The sequence below is a fragment of the Eumetopias jubatus genome, unplaced genomic scaffold (assembly GCF_037043125.1).
Source record: "Eumetopias jubatus isolate StellerSeaLion01/CBP00866 unplaced genomic scaffold, mEumJub1_p1.0 scaffold_13, whole genome shotgun sequence".
NCBI classification, from domain to species: domain Eukaryota; kingdom Metazoa; phylum Chordata; class Mammalia; order Carnivora; family Otariidae; genus Eumetopias; species Eumetopias jubatus.
This window is the reverse complement of record NW_028274819.1, coordinates 47771283-47791072: the sequence shown is the minus strand read 5'-3', so window position 1 is coordinate 47791072 and position 19790 is coordinate 47771283. Positions and strand designations below refer to the sequence as shown.

The following is a 19790-nucleotide window of genomic DNA, read 5'->3' as shown; positions in this document are numbered from 1 at the left end:
TTATATGGCTGTCCTTCCCCTTTCTTTTTTTTTTTTTAAGATTTTATTTATTTATTAGAGAGAAAGAGCACAGGCCAGGCGTGGGAGGGGAGAGTCAGAGGGAGAAGCAGACTCCCCGCTGAGCAGCGAGCCTGATACAGGGTTCAATCCCAGGACCCTGGGATCATGACCTGAGCTGAAGGTGACACTAAACTGACTGAGCCACCCAGAAATCCCTGTCCTTCCCTTCTCTACGTCCTTTCAATATCTGCACTCATCAGCACTCCCATCTTATTTTACCTTCTCGTCTCCTCACAGGCAATACCTCATGATTTTTTTAAGAATGTTTTCTTTTCTTCAAAGAGCCAGACACTAGAAGATTAAAATTTCACCATTCAGGGCACCAGGACTCAGTTGTTGAGCGTCTGCCTTCGGCTCAGGTCATGATCCCAGGGTCCTGGAATCGAGCCCCACATCAGGCGCCCTGCTCCGCGGGAAGCCTGCTTCTCCCTCTCCCACTCCCCCTGCTTGTGTTCCCTCTCACTGTCTCTCTCTGTCAAAAAATAAATAAAAACCTTTATAAAAAAAAAATAAAAATAGGGTGCCTGGGTGGCTCAGTTGGTTAAGCGACTGCCTTCGGCTCAGGTCATGATCCTGGAGTCCCGGGATCGAGTCCCGCGTTGGGCTCCCTGCTCAGCGGGGAGTCTGCTTCTCCCTCTGACCCTCTTCCCTCTCGTGCTCTCTATCTCTCATTCTCTCTCTCTCTCAAATAAATAAAATCTTTAAAAAAAAATAAATAAAAATAAAAATAATAAAATTTCACCAATTCTACCATATCAAAACATCACATTCAGATGTCGCTCAGCTCTCCTTGTCACTAAGAGTACATAACTCTTTTATAGCTAACCATAAAACCCATAAAACACTGCAAACCCCTTCAAGCAGTTACCCAATATTCAACACTTTATGTGGTTCATTTTGGGGTTTTCCCAACACTGCTTTGACCAAACCTTTAAACAGTAAAATAAAATGCACAAATATTTACCATAACAATTTGTAATTATTCAATTTTACATGTATTACATAAAATTTATAAAATGAGAGGAAAAAAACACATGTGATTCTACCACACTAACAACTTATTTTGGTATACTTCCTCATTTCATCTATTTTCATTTGTATTTTGTTTCAGAACTGTAATTACATTGTATGTATGATTTTGGTATTTGGCTTTTTTTCCCCCAACTATACCATAATCATCTTTCCATGTGTCTATATGTCCCAACATCACTTTTCATTATAATGATTCCACTGTTGCTAGAGATTATGGTTGTCTCCAATATTTAGCTACTATAAATAATGCTGCAATAAACATCATCATATAGTAAGTTTTGCATATTTTTTATTATATTCTCAGGTTAGTCTTCCCTAAGGTATCATGAAAAAGGCAGTACTTAACTCAAAAGATAGAAGATTTGTTTTGTTTTGTTTTAAAGATTTTATTTATTTCACAGAGAGAGACACAGCGAGAGAGGGAACACAAGCAGGGGGAGTGGGAGAGAGAGAAGCAGGCTTCCTGCCGAGCAGGGAGCCCGATGCAGGGCTCGATCCCAGGACCCTGGGATCATAACCTGAGCCAAAGGTAGACGCTTAACGACTAAGCCACCCAGGCGCCCCCCCTCCTTTTTTTTTAAACAGAAATTTATTCTCTCATGATTCTGGACACCAGAAGTCTGGAATCAAGGTGTTGATTTCACGTTGCCTCTTCCTAGCTTCTGGTGGGAAGCATTAAACATCAATCCTTGGTTCTTTTTTTTTTTTCAAGGTTTTATTTATTTATTTGAGAGAGCGTGCGCATGCAAGCAGGGGGAGATGCAGAGGGAGAAGGAGAAGCAGGCTCCTTGCTGATAAGGGAGCCCAATGCAGGGCTCAATCCCAGAATCACAACCAGAGCCAAAGGCAGACGCTTAACCGACTGAGCTACCCAGGCGCCCCAGGATAGAAGATTCTGAATAGAGAGGAGAAAGACAGAACACACAAAACCCTGAATCTGAGCTCTGTGGAAAATAAAGAATGGCTCAGTTTGGCTGGTGCTTTGTATATCTCTACAAATTAAAACAATAAGAATAAAAATTGGAAATGGGTTAAAACAAGATAATGAAGAAACTTTATTAAGTAGACAATGAAGCAGAGGACACCCGGCTGTCTCAGTTGGTAGAGCAGGCAACTCTTGATCTCAGTGTTGGGAGTTCAAGCCCCACAATGAGCATAGAGGTTACTTAAAAATAAAATCCTTGAGGGGTGCCTGGGTGGCACAGTCAGTTAAGCATCTGCCTTCGGCTCAGGTCATGGTCTCAGGGTCCTGGGATCAAGCCCCACATCGGGCTCTGCATTTGGCTGTCTGCTCAGCCAGGAGTCTGCTTCTCCCTCTCCTTGTGTGATCTCTCTCACTTTACTCTCTCTCAAATAAATAAATAAATAAATAAATAAGGGGCGCCTGGGTGGCTCAGTCGTTAAAACATTTGCCTTTAGCTCAGGTCATGACCCCGGGGTCCTGGGATCAAGCCCCTCATCCAGCTCTCTGCTCGGCAGGAAGCCTGCTTCTCCCTCTTCCACTACCCCCTGCTTGTGTTCCCTCTCTTGGTGTCTCTCTCTGTCAAATAAATAAATAAAATCTTTAAAAATAAATAAAATAAAATAAATCAAATCAAATCCTTGAGGGGCACCTGGGTAGCTCAGTCAGTTGCTTAACTCAACTCTTGATCTCAGCTCAGGTCTTGATCTCAGGGTTGTGAGTTCAGCCCCCAGAGTGGGCTCCACTAATTTAAATAAACGAGTAAGCAAGTAAGTAAGTAAATAAATAAATAAATAAAATCCTTTAGGCAAAAAAGGAGACAATGGAGGGTAACTAAAGTGTTTTTCTATTCTGAATAATGCATAGGTTAATGTAATTTATAGATATTTCACAAAATTAATAAAAATCTTAAGTGACTGAATGTGTAAATAGTACTTGTAACATTTTTTATCTGGAGACCTATCTTAAATCATAAAATTATAAAATATTCTCTGTATCAGAACTTTTGTTAACCTTCAATCTTTTTCAGAATTCCCTTCTAAAAAGTGAGCCAATTCAAGAGAATGAGAGGACAAGCCATAGACTGGGGAAAAAATATCTGTAAGCAACATACCTGATAAAAGACTGTTATCCTAAATATACAAAGAACTCTTAAAACTCAACACTAAGAAAATGGACAACCCAATAATTTTAAAATGGGCAAAAGATCTGAAGAAACACTTCACCAAAAATGATTGGCAGAAGGGGCAAATAGGCACATAAAAAAATGTTCAGCATCATATTTCATTAGGGCACTACAAATTAAAACAATGAGATACCATGACACATCTATTAGAATGGCCAAAATCCAAACACTGACAACATCGAATGCTGACAAGAATATGAAGCAACAAGAACTCACTCACTGATGGTAGGAATGCAAATGGTACAGCCACTTTGAAAGACACTTTTACAGTTTCTCACAAAACTAAACATACTCTTCCTATACAATCCAGCAACTGTGCTCCTTGGTACTTACTCAAAGGAGATGAAAACATGTCCACACAAAATCTTGCACATGGATGTTTAGAGTAGCTTGATTCATAATTGCGAAAATTTGGAAGCAACCAAGATGTCCTTCAGTAGATAAATGGACTAATAAACTATGGCACATACAAAGAATGAAATATTATTCACAGCTAAAAAGAAATGAGCTATTGAGCTATGGAGAGACATACAGGGACCTTAAATACATATTACTAAGTGAAAGACACCAATCTGAGGTGGCTACATATGGCATAATATCAACTATATGACATTATGGAAAAGGCAGAACTATGGAGACAGTAAAAAGAACACTGGTTGCCAGAGTTTAAGAAAGAGGGAGAGAGGAATAGGCAGAATGCAGAGGATTTTTAGGGTACTGAAACTGTTCTGTATTTTGTATGGACTTTGTATGATTACGATGTGTCTAGTTTAGATTCATCAGCTGTAACAAATGTCCTGTTCTGGTACAAGATGTTGATAATAGGGAAAGCTGTGCATGCGGGAGTAAAGGGTATATGGGAACTCTGTACATTCCCTTCAATCTTGCTATGAAACTCAAACTGCTCTAAAAAATAAAGTCGAGGGGTTCCTGGGTGGCTCAGTAGTTAGGCATCTGCCTTTGGCTCAGGTCATGGTCCCAGGGTCCTGGGATTGAGCCCCGCATCGGGCTCCCTGCTCCACGGGAAGCCTGCTTCTCCCTCTCCCACTCCCCCTGCTTGTGTTCCATCTCTATCAAATAAATAAATAAAATCTTAGAAAAAAAAATAAAGTCTATTTCTTTTGAAGTATTTGATAATAACTCAAAAGCACCTATGAGTCCTATATGCAATAAAACAGTGGTTCATTAATGCTTTAATTTTTTTCATTAATGCTTTATTAAATCCTAGTGTGATCACGGAATTAGAAACATCAAAATAAGCGTGCCAGAAGCCTGTCCAAGTTAAGCATCAAAGCCTTGACTGAGATTTACATTACAAGGATGTATCCGTTTGTTAAAATTCAAACTATTTATGATCTGTGCATTTTATTCTATATAAATTTTACTTCAATTTTCTTAAAGTTACAAAATAAAAGATAAAATCTGATTTAAAAAACAAAAAATATCAAAGAAAAAGGTCTTTAGAACTGCAACCATGAATGTAAAAAAGGAGGTAAGTGGAGAATTTTTTTTTTTTAAAGATTTTATTTATTTGTTTAACAGAGAGAGACACAGCAAGAGAGGGAACACAAGCAGGGGAGTGGGAGAGGGAGACGCAGCCTTCCCGCTGAGCAGGGAGCCCAATGTGGGCCCGATCCCAGGACCCTGGGATCATGACCTGAGCCAAAGGCAGACAGTTAACCAACTGAGCCACCCAGGCACCCAATAAGTGGAGAATTTAAATACATAATTACTTTTCTCTGTACAGAATATCTAAAGAAGGATATGCAACAAATGGCTCTGCAAAGGGAAACTGTGTAGCTAGGAGGCAAGAACAGGACAATTTTCATCACCCAACTTTGGTATCCTTTTAATCCGTAAGGCTCCTTTTCCATTCAAAACAATTTAAAAATGTATATATATAGTCATGACCACTTTTAAAGTAAAAATAAACCCAAAAGTTCCTGTTGATATTGAGTTACCTCAGTTGGAGTGATTCAAGTCTGAATTGATGATTATAGCCTTGACACTCAGAAGTGTGGTTCTCAAACCAAGCAGCATTAGCATTACCTGGAACTTGTTAAAAATGCTGTTTTTAGAGTGGTTGTAACAATTGGATAGATATGGATACATATGTACATGTCAAAAGTTGACTTATATATACCTAAAATATGTGAATTTTATATGTAAATCATACTTAAAAAGGATAATTTTTTTAAAGAAAGAAATACAGAATCTCAGGCCCCACCTCTGACTTACTGAATCACAATCTACATTTGTAACATTCTCCAGTAGATTCACATGCACATTAAAATTTGAGATGCACAATGTTTTGGAGTATTTGTAAACATTAACATAGTTTGACACTGTAGGCAACAGTCATAACAGTCATTCAAGACTTTTTTTTTATGTGAGAGGGTGCGCGAGGTAGGGGGAGGAGCTTGCAGAGTAGGAGAGTGAGAATTTAAGCAGGCTCCATGCCCAACAGCGGGCTCGATCTCACGACCCTGAGATCATGACCTGAGCCAAAATCAAGAGTTGGATGCTTAACCAACTAAGCCACCCAGGCGCTCCTGAAGGCTTTTTTAAATGCTCTCAAACTGACTAATAAACTCCATAAGAGCAGGGGCCATGTTCATCTTGTGCATTACTGGTACATAACAGGCATTCAATAAATATTTGCCAAATGAAAGTAAAAAATGGCTCACATTTCTTTATGATTATTACTAAATTTTCTATTTTTACCAGAACCCCTTTCTATTCTGGTTTAATATCTACCAATCTTAGCCAACAGGTAGAGCTGAGAGCTCATAGAGAAAAGATTCATAACATCATCATTCTGTTATGACTATAATGGAAAAGGAAGAAAAACAGTATCAGCCCTAGCCAATAAAGCAAAGTAGACACATGAACACATTTTTCAGTTGTCTTCTTATTGTAAGAAATGTTATCTTAATTTTAAAAACACCTTTTTAAGGGGCGCCTGGGTGGCTCAGTCGGTTAGGCATCTGACTATTGATTTTGGTTCAAGTCATGATCTCAGGTCTTGAGATGGAGCCCCAAGTCGGGCTGTGCGCTGGGCGTGGGGCCTGCTTGGGATTTTCTCTCTCCTTCTCCCTCTGCCCTACCCCCACCTGGCTCACGCTCTAAAAAGAAAACACCTTTTTAAGAGTTGATGTCTCATTTTATCTATTTTTTAAAGATTTTATTTATTTATTTGACAGAGAGAGAGAGCACAAGCAGGGGGAGCAGCAGGGAGAAGGAGAGGGAGAAGCAGGCTCCCCACCAAGCAGAGAGCCCCACGCGGGACTCGATCCCAGGACCCTGGGATCATGACCTGAGCAGAAGGCAGATGCTTAACCGACTGAGCCACCCAGGCGCCCCTGACATCTCATTTTAATGAAGCAAAAAACCTTGCAAAATAATTAACATCCAGCAAAGTGTGAAATGTTAAAATGATTTTGCAGAAACTTGATTGGGTATTATAGTCAATAAGCAAATAAAATTACTAGAAGCCAACAGTCCAAAATAAAACTTTCAAAAGTTTTAAAATAAAGGAGAGGTGCTAGCAAAGAAACAATGATTTGCAATGCAAGCACAAAGCTGAAAGGCAGCCAGATAACCTGAATCAGCTCACCTCAGAACACTAAATCCTAAGCTATCACAGGGATGAAAAGAAGCTACCTGATTTACACTTCAGAACTCTCAACAAGCTCTGCAGTTGGCAGTACCAGATACTTCTAGAAATTAAATGTGAGTAGAACTGTTTAAATGCCTAGTTAAGCAGCAGTTAGATCCCCAGATACTCTCACTTCTCTATGCACCTAGGTGACTGTACTTGCTCCATCTCAGCAGAAGAACTGAGATTTACTATCAGGTAAAAATTTAAAAGAGAATAATTGGCCTAGGGGAATACTTAGCATTTGAGAGCAGGAACATGAAACTGAAAAGAGAGGGAACTGTGTAAAAGTTTGCATAGTGAATTCTGCAACCTCAAATCTTCCTCTACCCCACTCCCCAAATTCTGGCAACCAAATCTATACCTCCCAGCAAGAAATGGAAAGATCCTTCTCTGGGAAATCTGACAAACCAAAGGTAAAAATATAAAAAAAAGGGAAGTTATCAAACCCAATCCCAGCAAGATCGCCCATTTTTAACCAATGGTGAAGCCAACAGTCCAAAACCTCACAATGACTACAAGATTAGGAGAAAGCTAAAGAAAGCCTCTAACATGGAAGATTAAAACAAAGTTAGGGAGGGGAAGCTAGAAGAAAAAGACTTCTTCAAGGAAACAAAAGCATTTTTTAAAATCAGTAATATCTTTAGAGACATAAGAGAAAATATTATAACCATAAAAAACAAGAACCAAATGTTATGAAAAGGAGTATTAAGAGACAAAAAGAGCTGTTGAAATATTTTTAATGGCAGAAATGAAAAGGAGATGGAAGAAAAAGGGAAGAAACTAACAGAAGAGTAAAAAGAATAACAACAACAACAAAAGCCAGGGACACCTGGGTGGCTCAGCTGGTTAAGCATCTGCCTTTAGCTCAAGTCATGATGCCAGGGTCCTGGGATCAAGCCCAGCATGTGGCTTCCTGCTCAGTGGGAAATTTGCTTCTCCCTCTCCCTCTGCCCCTCCCCCGCTGCTCATATTCTCTATCTTGCTTGCACGCTCTCTTTCTCTAAGTAAATAAATAAAATGTTAAAAAAAAAACAACAAAACAGATGAAAACAGGGCTTCCAAAAAGAGAAGAGAAACAGTGGAGAATGGAAGGACTTAAGTTCACAAGCTACCAATTTAGAAGAGCCTACTGAAGGTCTAGAATAATGAATACAAAAAGACCCACTAAAAGGCATGAAGTTTCAAAAAACAGGAACACATGTAAGATCCCAAAAGCTCTGTGGGAAGGAAAAAAACACCACACAAAAGACTGAGAATCAGAGTAGCACCAGACCCTCCGCAATCCTGAAATCTAAAAAACAATGGATCGATAACTTGAAACTTCTGAGGGAAAATTATTTCTGGTTAATCCAAATCATCAAGAATAAAACATTTCAGACATGCAAGGCCTCAGTAACATTACTTCCTTCGTACCCTCCCTTACTCAAGATGCCACTGGAAGATATGCTCAACAAAATTAAGGAAAAAAATAAGAGGTGAGATCCAAGAATAGAGATCTAACACAAGGAAGAGAAAAAAAGGGAATCCTCAGAATGATGGGGGAAGATAAATTCTAGGATATCAGTGGTGCATCACAGAAATCAATATAAATTAAAGCATCTCAAAAGGCCCAAGGAGAAAGATCTTCAAGAAGATAAGGCTGGTGGAGAGATTTTAGATAATTGGCAGAATTAGTTGAGTTTGAATTAATGATAAGCAATAGGAAACTAAGCAAACAAACAACAACAAATGATTATTAAGTTCATTTACACAGTCAAAATGAAAGCACTGAATACTGACTTCACCAAAACTACAATGTAACAAGATAATGGGAAGATGCCAGGTGAGAGGGAGGTGTGTCTGAGCAGGCAAATGTAATAGATTAGGTGAAAGTCAATCCCCATTTTCATGACAAGAAATCAAGAAATACAATCAAATATTTTTAACCAAAAAAATAGTAATAAGATTTATTTACAGACATGGAGTTTTATTAGTTAGGGTTAGGTTGGGCTGTAGGAGACCAAAACCTCAAGAGCTTAAAATGGAAATTTTTTTTCTCTTTCACATAAATGAAGTAATTCTAGGACTGGTATGGAGAATCCATGATTATCCTTTCATTATACAATCTTTAATATATAGCTTTTACTTCCCAGTCCAAGATGGTGGCTCAAGTTCCAACTATAACATCCATCTTCTTCTTTTTTTTTTTTTTTAAGATTTTATTCATTTATTTGTCAGAGAGAGAGAGTGCATATGCACGAGCAGGGGGTGTGGCAGGCAGAGGGAGAAGCAGGCTCCCCATTGAGCAAGGAGCCCAATGTGGGACTCCATCCCAGCACCCTGGGATCATGACCTGAGCCAAAGGCAGATTCTTTAACCAGCTGAACCATCTAGGTGTCCCTAATATCCTCCTTCTAACCAGCAGGAAAGGTTAATGAAGGCTTTGCTCCTTACTCTTAAACACCTTCCAGAAGTCACATGACTTACTGTTCAGTACTTAGTCATATCACCACAACTAGTTAAAAGGAAACTGCAGCATGTCTATATTTCAGGTAGCAATGTACCCAGCTAAAAACCAGAGGTTCCACTTCTGAGGAAGGGGGACAACTAGCAGCCTCTGCCACAAGCAGTAAATATCCAAAGAATCAGCTTTAAAAGTTTCCAGAGTTGCCTCTGGGGATGAGAAAAACAAAAGGCGGTGACAGAGTACTGGAGAACAATACTAGGTTTTTTAATATGCTTCATAGAACTATTTGATTTTAAGCTATGTGAATATATAACTTGATTTTTAAAAACTTTTAAAGAATAATGGGAAAAAGTAAGTAGAAACAGAGCCACAACTTGTTTCTGAAAACTTGTCTTTTTTTTTTTCAGGGGGTGCAACAGATAGACTTAAGAACTGTATAAAATCAAAAGTAAGCCCTGTCAGTACAGTAGTGCCCAATCTTTAAGGCAGTGATTTTAGCTGCTTAGAATATTTTTTTTTTAGGCAACACAGGCTCAGGGCAGGCCTGGCAGGCAGTGGAACGGAGGGAAAGTCGGAATGTGCTCGGCTGGACGCCACGGCTGCACAGCCATGAACCTGTAGTGGCAGCGGAAACGCACTCGGCAGTAGCTGGACCAGCAACAGTATCAAGGGGCTCTATTCTGTGCAGAAAAGTAGCTTCACTCTCTCATGAGAACCCCAGGACATTTACTGGTTGTCTCAGTGTTTTTACCTGACAGCACAGTATCACAAAGCAGCTCATACACTTCAGTCACAAAAACTGGACAAACCGGGGGCGCCTGGGTGGCTCAGTTGGTTGAGTGACTGCCTTCGGCTCAGGTCAGTCCCAGGATCGAGTCCCGCATTGGGCTCCCTGCTAGGCAGGGAGTCTGCTTCTCCCTCTGACCCTTCCCCGCCTCTCATGCTCTCTCTATCTCATTCTCTCTCTCAAAAAAAAAAAAAAAAAAAAAAATCTTAAAAAAAAAACTGGACAAACCGTATGCAGCATGTCTCTACCTTCTAGCTACATGCCATTATGCTGCAAGAAGGCATCAGCAGGCTCTTGATGTTCTTGATATGGAGGAGCCAATCAACAAAAGGTTATTTGAGAAATACCTGATGAAAGTGGCTTTAAAGACCCCTCCAATGATTGGGAAATGTTACGGTCCTCGAAAAAGAGTTCCATTTATCTCTTAGGAGGGAAAATCTCAGATGCCCTGGATAACCGCGCCCTAGCAACCTATACTTACAAAGACGTTTTGAAACTCCACGCCTCCTGTTTTGAAGCATTTGATCTTTTAATGTCACACCACATGCTGACAGCTCAAGAAGAAAATGAACTTCCTGAGTCACTACCTCTTAGCATGCTCTGTACTGAAGAACAGGAATTGCTATGCTTTCTGTTTGAGAACAAATTTAAAAGTATAATAATCCTAGTGAAACTGTCCTCCCTGATTATGTAGATGGTTTGCAAGAGAATCTGGATGTGACAGTGTCTTTAGCTGAGAGACATTATTATAACTGTGATTTTAAAATGTGCTACAAACTGGGGGGCTGGGTGGCTCAGTTAAACATCCGACTTGAATTCCATTCAGGTTATTATCTCAGTGTTGTGAGATGTAGCCCCAGGCAGGGTTCCCTCATGGCATGGAGCCTGCTTAATTAAGATTGTATCTCTCCCTTTCCCCTCCGTCAGTATGCTCTCTGAATGAAAGAATGAATGAATGAATGAATGAATAGTGCTACAAGCTTACTTTTGTAGTAATGGTAAAAGATCCTTTCCACGCAAACTGTTTACCTGTACATATAGGGACACTTGTGGAACTGAATAAAGCAAATAGACTTTTCTCTTTCTTATTAATTGGTGTGCAATCCAACTGCACACCAATTGGTTTGCAGCGGGATGCTATTATCTCATGCTTGGTCATAAAAATGAACATGCCAGAGGTATCTCAGCAAAGTAACAACACTTGAGAAGATGTACAGGCCCCCGTGGGTAGCATATAAGCACTTGTTTGCAGTTGAGAGTGAGCATGACCAGGCCATGGCTGCTTCATAGGAGTGCAGGTGATGAAAGGCTCATTTGCCAGTGCTCTACACTGGATTATAATATGGACTGACCAGTACAAAATTGGCTAAAAGATTCTTTGGCCAAGCCCTAAGCTTTACACAACTAAGCACTGCACTGGAACATCCTTTTGTCGTGCACAAGGTTGGTATGCTTGCATTTCAGAATGAAGAATGGAAAATAGCAGAAAAATGGTTTCTTGATGCTTTGGAAAAAATTAAAGCAATTGGGAACAAGGTAACAGTTGACAAATGGGAACCTTTGTTGAACAATTTGGGACATGTCCACAAGAAGTTTAAAAAGTCTGCCAAGGCACTGGATTATCACCATCAGGCACTGGTGTTAATTCTTCAGAACTCATCCACCTATTCTGCCATAGGATATATCCACAGTCTGATGGGCAACACTGAAAATGCTGTTATTTCCACAAAGCCCTTAGTTTTAAGCAATATTTTCTGTTACAGTTCTTGGTTATTGCATTGAAATGTAAATTGGTGATTCTGAAGCTTACACTGGAGCAGACATTAAAAATAAATTAAAATGTTATGACTTTGATGTGCATCAATGAAGACACTAAAAAACGCTATTTCACCTCTATGGGATTTCAGGGAATTTGAAGTAGAAAAACGGATTGCAGAGGAAATGGGGTTTGCACTACTGGAAACCTCAAGGAAAACTCCAGATTCCAGACCTTCCTTGGAAGAAACCTTTGAAACTGAAATGAATGAAAGTGACATGATGTTAGAGACATCTATGTCAGACCACAGTAGATGATTCCAAACAGGTCTCAATTTCATTTTGTCTTGGGGTAAGTCAGTGTTTCCTCACATCCTTGTCATGTCCTAGAATTTCCCATTTCTTATTTTTTTTTAAAGATTTTATTTATTTATTTGACACACAGAGAGAGAAAGAGCGCACAAGCAGGGGGAAGTGGCAGGCAGAAAGAGAGGGAGAAGCAGGCTCCTTGCTGAGCAGGGAACCCCACGTGGGGCTCAATCCCAGCACGCTGGGATCATGACCTGAGCCGAAGGCAGATGCTTAACTGAGCCACCCAAGCACCTCGAATTTCTCATTTCTTAACAGGAATCCAGACTACACCTTTACATTTAAGAAGGGAGACCTGCCATAAGAGACCGGATTATACACACCTTTGCAACAGATATTTTCTGATCCTACAAAGTAATTATACATAGAAGAATAAAGAAGTTAAACTGCCAAAAAAAATTTTTTTCTTTTTTTAAAGCTTCTTTTTGTTCCAGTTGTGTTCCTGATTCTATGGAGAAACAGAAAGTTACAACAAAGAATCTCTAAATCACAGCATCTACCAATACTTAAATATTAATCTATCAATATTAAGAGCACAGTGATTACTTTGGGGGCAGGCTGCAATTGTTTTTGCTAAAGGGTACTTTTTCTCACAAAAGGTAAGAATTCCTATTGACCTAAGATATTACTAATAGTTAATCATAGTATAATTTAATTTATTGATACTTTAAGATAATTCATAGATCAAGATTCTCCAACAACGACAAGAAAGCATTTGGTCTTTTGCCCCCTTATCAGGTTGAGTCTGGATGAAAAGCCTAGGAAAGCACTGCATTAAAAAAAAAAAACAACAAATCTACCCATTTGTCAAATTCTTTAGAGAAAATGGTTATAAATATTTGAAATATAAATGAGAAAAAACAAATACACTGTAGCAAAAGTAGACAAGTTAATGTCACATCTATGAAGATATATTATCCCAACATTCCTTTTTCATAAACAAAAAAGAATAATGCTGAATATTAGACTTTCCTAGTTAAGCTGCATCAATATTTTAATGTTTACTTAGATTGATATTATTTCCTCTCATTTTTCAGATTTATTGCTATCTCTAACCATTTCTAAATGCTGTGAACAATGACCGATTTTGTTAAAAAGCTGCTTTTCTGGGGGAAAAAAAACAGTTTGACTAATCCAAATTACAGAAAGAAAACTCTGGCCCATGAAATTGAGAGAATTATCTAAGATCATACATAACTAATGGGTAGCAGAGCCATAAACCTGGGTCTCTTCACTCTAATACTGGGGCAACTATGTCAAAAAAGGGAAGCACAACCTCTATTACATTTCCTGGTCAGTAATACCACAAGCAAATCCCTGTTCCTCCCACCCAGCTAATTGATTAATCCCATTTACATCAACGAAGTGAATTATTATGCTTTACTTAAAGGATGTAGGTGGTAGTATTAAGCCATTTGGGCTCTTTCCAATTGCCAGAACTATATGCAGATTCACTTAAATCACTTCACAACCAGAGTTTAGTGCAAGAATATGTGGGGTAGTGTAGAAGCACAGAAAGACTCCACAATTAGGCCTCACTGAAAACTGGAACACTGATCAGAATAAAATAAAACTGGTATCCAGGGGTGCCTGGGTGGCTCAGTCAGTTAAGCATCTACCTTTGGCTTGGGTCATAATCTCAGGGTCCTGGGTCAGGCTCCCTGCTTCAGCTCCTATGAACCAAGCCCTTGGATTTCTAGATCTTTTCTGTACCCTTTATAATTGGTTTCCTTGGAACCAATCTCATTTAAATTCAAACAAGGAAAATTTAATTCATTTCACTAAAATGAAGCTAGATAGCTCAGGTGTTAAAAGAATATAGATTGGGGTGCCTGGGTGGCTCAGTTGGTTAAGCGACTGCCTTCAGCTCAGGCCATGATCCTGGAGTCCCGGGATCGAGTCCCACATCAGGCTCCCTGCTCAGCAGGGAGTCTGCTCCTCCCTCTGACCCTCTTCCCTCTCCTGCTATCTCTCATTCTCTCTCTCTCAAATAAATAAAATCTTAAAAAAAAAAAAAAGAATATAGATTGTAGAGAGAATGCTTGGGATTGAATCCCAGGCCCTTTACTCTAAGATGCAAAACTCCAGACAAGTTACCTAAAGCCTCTAATTTCCATCTGTAAAATGGAAATAATTAAGAGTATCTCCACATCAGTAAAATATGATGATTAAATGAAATATTTGTCATGTGCTTTGTGTATCTAGCAAGAATTGAATAAATGTTAGCTATTACTATTAATTTGCATGTACTTCTTTCCTCTCACTCAACATAAAAAATCCTGTCCTTAAGGGCACCTGGCTGGCTCAGTGAAAAGACGATGCAACTTTTTTTTTTTTTAAAGATTTTATTTATTCATTTGAGACAGAGAGATACAGAGAGAGAGAGCATGAGCAGGGAGAGAGGCAGAGGGAGAGGGAGAAGCAGGCTCCTCGCTAAGCCAGGAGCCCGACGTGGGGCTCGATCCCCATGACCTGAGCCGAAGGCAGACGCTTAACCATGAGAGCCACCCAGGCGCCCCGACGATGCAACTCTTGATCTCAGGGTTGTGAGTTCAAGCCCCACACTGGGTGGAGAGATTACTTAAATTAAAAAAAAAAACAAAAAACTTATCCTTACACCATAACTGAGAATGAAGAAAAAAAAATCTTATTTCTGGATGTAAAAATCTGGTAAATATTATTTTTAAAAAATTTATTAGTACAAAAAATAAAAATATAAAACTAAAATAAATAAAAAATTAAAAAAAATTATGAATACACTGTAACCACAATGCCTTAACTGCAGGGAATCTCTCACCCTTTGTACAATCTGCAGAACTAATAATATCAAATACTCAAAAAATATCTTTGATCCTAATGAAATGACTTTTCCACAACAGTAAAAATGTTGTGTCAATACCAAATATACCTTATCTAAACCACCAACATTTTAAGAGTCCAAAACATAACAACTTTTAAAGGACAACAAAATAAACCCATTTTATAAAATAATAAGTTATTTCTTTTATTCTAAGATTATTATAACTGGAATCAATTTGTAGACCTACTAAAATAACAAGAAATACAAAGAGAACAAATACATAGGAGTTTCTATTGAGGCCTTTTAGTAACAAACAATGTCAAATCCAAAAACAAGTGATCTCATTACCATTTACTATGTTTTTAACCCCATTAATGCCTGGATCATATTAGATAAACTTCATTTATTCAAATAGTTATTTACTTCCTAAGAATAAGTCATAGTTTGTTTTTTAAAGATTTATTTATTGGGGGGCCTGGGTGGCTCAGTTGGTTAAACCCCTGCCTTCAGCTCAGGTCATGATCCCAGGATCCTGGGATCGAGCCCCACATCGGGCTCCCTGCTCATGCAGGAAGCCTGCTTCTCCCTCTGCCTGCCGCTCCCCCTGCTTGTGCTCTCTCCCTCTCTCTCTCTCACTATCTCTCTCTGGGTGTCAAATAAATAAATAAAATCTTTTAAAAAAAAAGATTTATTTATTTATTCATTTGAAAAAGAGAGAAAGTCTTAAGCAGACTCTGCACTGAGCGCTGAGGCCCAACCTGAGGCTCAATCCCACAACCCTGAGATCAAGACCTGAAAGAAACCAAGAGGCAGACGCTTAAGACTGTGCCACCTAGGCACCCCAATTCATAGTTATTTTAAGAATTATTTATCTGGGGTGCCTGGAGGATCAGTCAGTTAAGCGTCTGCCTTCGGCTCAGGTCATGATCTCCAGGTCCTGGGATCAAGCCCCACATTGGGCTCCCTGCTCAGTGGGGAGTCTGCTTCTCCTTCTTCCTCTTACCCTCCCTGCTCTTTCTGTCTCTCTCTTTCTGTCAAATAAATAAATAAAATCTTTTAAAAAAAAAAAGGAATTTACTTGCTTAAAAGAAATAATTATTAATCTATATCATTCTCCTCTGATTTGGATAGTTTGGGTTCTCCTGTTCAATACCAAAGAAATTAGATCAACTTTAAAAATCCCATCAAAATTTTGAAAGTCCACAATTTTTTTTCATAATTTGCCCTCACTACCCACAATATGTTAATAAAATTAAAAGTCTACATTACTTTTATTTCAATAAGACTAATTATCTTTTACAGGTAATTGAACCTGTGTCCACTAAAGGCACATCTGGTATAGGAAGAAAGAGCTAATATTAAGAGTACCACCACATACAAAGTAACAAGTCTATAATGAAATGACAATCCAATGTTGACACAGACAAATGATTTGAACAAACACTTCACCAATAAGCACAAGAGAAAAATGACCAATGTTACTATCCTTATCATTGGAGAAATCTAGAAATTAAAACCACAGTGAGACATTAGAACACATAACACAGGGACGCCTGGGTGGCTCAGTCAGTTAAGCGTCTGCCTTTGACTCAGGTCATGATCCCAGGGTCCTGGGATCAAGTCCTGTGTCGGGCTTCTTGCTCGGCAGGGAGTCTGCTTCTCCCTTGCCCTGCTACTCTCCCTGCTTGTGCTTTCTCTCTGACAAATAAGTAAATAAAAATCTTAAAAAAAAAAAAAAGAATACTTATCACAGAATGGCTAAAATTAAAAAGATTGACAACACAAATATTGATGAGATTGCAGAATCACTGCAATTCTCATACAGTGTTGGTAGAGAAATAAAATGGTACAATCCTTTTGGGAAAAGATGTGGCAGTTTCTTATAAAATTAAGCATATACCCACCTATGACCCAGAAATTCAACTTATTTTTTTTAAAGATTTTATTTATTTGACACAGAGAGACATAGTGAGAGAGGGAACACAAGCAGGGGGAGCAGGAGAGGGAGAAGCAGTCTTCCTGCAGAGCAGGGAACCCGATGCGGGGCTCGATCCCAGGACCCTGGGATCATGACCCCAGCTGAAGGCAGACGCTTAACAACTGAGCCACCCAGGCACCCCAGAAATTCAACTGTTAAATATTTACTCAAGAGAAATGAAAATATATTTTCATGAAAGACTCAAGAATATTGATAGCAGTTTTATTCATTATAGCCAAGAACTGGAAATAGTCCAGGTATCCATCAACAGAAGGGTTAAAGTGTTGTATATTATGGCAAAAAAAAAAAAAAAAGAAGAAACTTATGATAGATATAACAATTTGGATACATCTCAAAAACTTACTGAGTGAAAGAAGACTTACATAAAAGAGTACATGCTGTATGATTCCACGTACATGAAATTCTGGAATGGGCAAAACTAATCTATGGTGGAAAAAAATAAAAACAGTGACAGTGATTGCCCCTAGGAGGGCAGGGGCAAGAATGGAGTGGAAACAGGCAAAAGGGAACATTTTAGGAAAATGGTATTGTACTATATCTTGAGATAAGGAATTGGGTTATACAGTGTATAAAATTTCCAAAAATGTAAACTTAAGATGTGTTATCTCATTTTATGTAAATTTTACATCAAAAGAAAAAAGGTCAAAAGAATGTTTCACTCTAGAATGTTCATGATATGCAAGCTAAACTAGTTAGGCATTCTGTTATCAACAATTTACTTTGAAATGCATCCAAAAAAAGATGAATAGAGGAATTAAATAAATGGATTAGTATGTAATAAAATATAGTAAAATGTTAAGTATACAATGTAGATGTAGGCATGCAGTGTTCACTGTAAACTTTCAGCCTCATTGCAGCTTTGCAGTTTTTCATAATCATATGTAGAGAAAAAATTTATCCAATCCCTCAAGGCTCATTTTTTTTTTTTTAAGATTTTAGTTATTTATTCATGAGAGACAGAGGAGGAGAGAGAGAGAGAGAAGCAGAGGGAGAAGCAGGCTCCCAAGGAGCAGGGAGCCCGATGCGGGACTTGATCCCAGGACCCCGGGATCATGACCCGAGCCGAAGGCAGACGCTTAACCATCTGAGCCACCCAGGCGCCCTCATTTTTTTTTTTTTAAAGAATTTATTTTTGGAGTGCCGGGGTGGCTCAGTCGGTTAAGTGTCTGCCTTGGGCTCAGGTCATGATCCTGGAGTCCTGGGATCAAGCCCCGCATCAGGCTCCCCGCTCCGTGGAGAGTCTGCTTCTCCCTCTGCCCCTCCCCCTGCTCATGCTCTCATTTCTCTCACACTCTCTCAAATAAATAAAATCTTAAAAAACACACACACACACACACATTTAAGTCTCCCGTCATGCTCCTTTAAAAATATCACCATAAGAAATCAACATTTAGGGGCACTTCAGTGGCTCAGTCAGTTAAGCATCTGCCTTTGGCTGGGGTCATCATGGTCCTGGAGTCCTGGGATCAAGCCCTGCATCGGGTTCCATGCTCAGCAGGGGCGTCCGCTTCTCCCTCTCCCTCTGCCCCTCCCCCCACTCTCTCATTCAGTCTCTCAAATAAGTAAATTTTTTTTTTTAAAAATCAACATTTAGGTATGGATAAAAGGAAATAAGCACATATACTGTTCATATTTTATAGTAATTTTAATTATAGAAAGGAGGGGAGGTAGGGGAGGAGAGGGGCAGAGGGAGAGGGAGAGAATCATTTTTTGTAACATTGAACAGTAACATTTTATTTTTTTTAATTAACATATAATGTATTATTTGTTTCAGGGGTACAGGTCTATGCTTCATCAGTCTTACAAAATACCTAGCACTCACCACAACACATACCCTTCCCCATGTCCATCACCCAACCACCCCATCCCTTCACCCCTCTCCCTTCCAGCAACCCTCAGTTTGTTTCCTAAGATTAAGAGTCTCTTATGGTTTGTCTCCCTCTGGTTTTGTCTTGCTTCAGTTTTTCCTCTCTTCCCCTATGATCCTCTGCCTTATTCCCTAAATTCCACATATCAGTGAAATCATATGATAATTGTCTTTCTCTGATTGACTTATTTTGCTTAGCATAATACCCTCTAGCTCCAACCACATCATTGCAAATGGCAAGATTTCAGTTTTGATGGCTGCGTAATACTCCATTGTATATATACACCACATTTTCTTTATCCATTCATCTGTCAATAGACATCTGGGCTCTTTCCATAGTTTGGCTATTGTGGACATTGCTGCTATAAACACTGGGGTGCAGGTGCCCCTTCAGATCACTACATTTCTATCTTTGGGGTAAATACCCAGTAGTGCAATTGCTGGGTCATAAGGTAGTTCTATTTTCAACTTTTTTTTTTTTTTTTACAGCTTTTTGAGGAACCTCCATACTGTTTTCCAGAGTGGCTGCACCAGCTTGCATTCCCACCAACAGTGTAAGAGGGTTCCCCTTGGAAGAGAAAGAATCTTAAGCAGGCTCCATGCCCAGCACAGAGCCCGACATGGGGCTCAATCTCACAACCTTGAGATCATAACCTGAGCCAAAATCAAGAGTCAGATGCTTAACTAAGCCACCAAGGTGCCCCTCCACATTTTTATCCCCAAAAGAAATGAAGCTAGAAGTATCAGATAAAGCAAATAAATACTCAAGTTTTTTTTTTTAATTTATCTGAACTATCATCTCATAACTCTGGAAGAAACTGTTATTTACTTCTATTTAGAGGGGCTACCCTCACTGCCATGTATGAA

At 39.1% G+C, this 19790-nt stretch overlaps 1 protein-coding gene and 1 pseudogene across 2 annotated transcripts in view; one reads left to right on the top strand and one right to left on the bottom strand.

Annotated features, from left to right (window-relative positions):
* Positions 1-19790, bottom strand: part of SBF2 (SET binding factor 2) — a 467799-nt gene that overhangs the window by 420868 nt on the left and 27141 nt on the right. The window lies entirely within an intron of this gene.
* LOC114219265 (cell division cycle protein 16 homolog) lies at positions 9956-12206 on the top strand (annotated as a pseudogene).